Source organism: Seriola lalandi, unplaced genomic scaffold (assembly GCF_002814215.2).
Source record: "Seriola lalandi dorsalis isolate HSWRI2012SDOR001 ecotype SW California unplaced genomic scaffold, Sedor1 jcf7180001974493, whole genome shotgun sequence".
In the NCBI taxonomy this organism is placed as follows: domain Eukaryota; kingdom Metazoa; phylum Chordata; class Actinopteri; order Carangiformes; family Carangidae; genus Seriola; species Seriola lalandi.
This window is the reverse complement of record NW_019445159.1, coordinates 1-2175: the sequence shown is the minus strand read 5'-3', so window position 1 is coordinate 2175 and position 2175 is coordinate 1. Positions and strand designations below refer to the sequence as shown.

At 36.7% G+C, this 2175-nt stretch overlaps 1 long non-coding RNA gene across 1 annotated transcript; it reads left to right on the top strand.

The window, feature by feature from the left end:
• The first annotated feature begins 15 nt into the window (after positions 1–15).
• On the top strand, positions 16–1216 carry LOC147820261 (uncharacterized). The gene is made up of 2 exons (XR_015437134.1): positions 16–157; positions 630–1216. It is a non-coding gene; the product is annotated as an uncharacterized LOC147820261 (long non-coding RNA).
• Positions 1217–2175: the final 959 nt, after the last annotated feature.

Below are 2175 nucleotides of genomic sequence, written 5' to 3'. Positions count from 1 at the left end.
TTTTTTTTTTTTTGTTAATAGCTTTCCTCAGGGGCTAGACGATGTGTCAAAGTACCCTGCCCTGATCCAGGAACTCCTGCAGAGGAACTGGACTGAGACTGAGTTGGCTGATGTCCTTCGAAGGAACTTCCTGCGAGTGTTCGAGGAGGTTGAGCGGGTGAGCTGGAAGAGTGATATACGTATGTTATATCAAAGAACAGCTTTCCTTGATAAATGAAGGTAGGTAGGTAACTGAAAAGCACATTTGCACTCCATGTCATGGCCAAAGGAGCGTTTCAGCTGGAGAGAACAATAAGTAAGTAAAGGATATGCATCAAACCGTGAACTATATGCAGGTATATTGTATTTTTCCTAAAACAAAAGGCATCGTTCTGTCTGCACGCTAACCACCTTTATTCAAGAATTTGTGGCAGTTGTTTGGTTTTTTTTTTTGGCTCAAAATAACATTTTCAGATTCAACAGTAGTCTTGTTGACCCTGTAAGATTGATTAAATAATAATTAACATATATAATAAATTAAATGATTTCTTTGCACTGCAAGTTTAAAAGAGATTCTCAGCTGATTAGTTTCTACCGTAAAGCATTTTATGTATTGCCTCCCTCTCTTGTCTCACTCTATTTACCCCCAGGTACGTAATCAGCTAAGTTCGAACCCACCCAGTGAGGTCCAGATCTCCGAACAGGAGGTCCAGAACCCCTGCAGGCTGGTCCTTAGACCTCCTCAACCGAGAGGGCCGCCCCCGTCCTCCAGAGCCCAACACAGACCACCAGGTTTGCTAATCCTGGCCACAGTTCTGCTGCTTTCCAGCCTATTTATGATTGAATGAATATTTTGAAATTCAGCTCAGATGCACCTTCTTTTTTGCCTCATTTTTAATATAGATAAGGAGCTTAATGAGTTTGCTGTAGCCATTTGTAGGTCATCACAGCACTCCACAGGTCAGAAAAGATAAGGGGAGGTGGATCGCTTTCTTAACAGCAATACAAAAAAAGCATTTAACATGTAGCCCCATTTGGGAAGTAGTTTGAATGTAAACTTCTGTGTATATATCACCATTCCTCTGAAAGGCACTTTACCATTTATGTTTGAATGTATTTATTTGATATTTAATCTATTTCTGAATTTATTGTACATGTACCAACATCGTCTCTATGACATGCAGGAGAATAATGATCCTGACAATAAAACGGCAGAGATGGCACTTTATTATTTTAAGTTGTTTGCAGTTTGTATTTTTAATTTTTGCCTGTGAAGGTTTTTTTTTTAATCTATTGTAGACCAGTAATATAACAGCTGGGGATGGAGATACTGAAGGTAAACGCTTTAATTAATGCGCAGTTAAGTGTACAATGTTGCATTATCCTAATATTAATATCACATAAATTATTTATTGCTGTAATAGTATTGCATAGTATTGTAAAGTGTAAACAAAGTCACACAGGGGAATTAATAAACAGATGTTGCTTTTATTTGATCTTACAGCATAATAAGATATTATGGAAGTTTACAAAGCATAGTGTGCATTTTAATGTAATTGGCCAAGCAGAAAACCGTGCTTTTTTCATTGCACACAGAAATAATTGAAACCAGGTCTTTATCTTAGAACAGCAGTTACTCAAAGCAACTGTGTGAAAACCTGTCTTCTTAAGAATCATGATCAATACTGTAAAGGCAACAAAGATGATAGGAATTTGCTTTGGCAAACTCATTTTTATGTTTTATTAACATCTACACCATTCACATGATTTTCAGATAACCAGACAGCTGTGACACTTGATGAATACTCACAGCCTCACTAAAATACTGCCAACATTAAGTTTCCATTTAAAGAGTGTTTTTTGCCAAAAGTTGAATTAGCAAAAACATAAGTTGGATTGCTGGCAGGTGACAATGTGGGATGATCCACTTCAACCTATGCTATTCTGTAAAAAAAAAAAAAGAAAAAAATGCTTTTATGAAAATGTGAAGTTGAGGGAAGACCAGGAGCATTCTTAGCGTTAGGTAGTTTTTAATAACTGCACACCTTGTCATGGGTTATGCCTTACATTTAAAACATCTAGGCTTGTACAGATCATTTAGTCCTCATAAAAACAAACAATTGTTCTCTACACTGTATGCTGGCTTAAAATACTGATCATACTCAACTTCCTAGAAAAAGATCTGGAAAAAAAAAA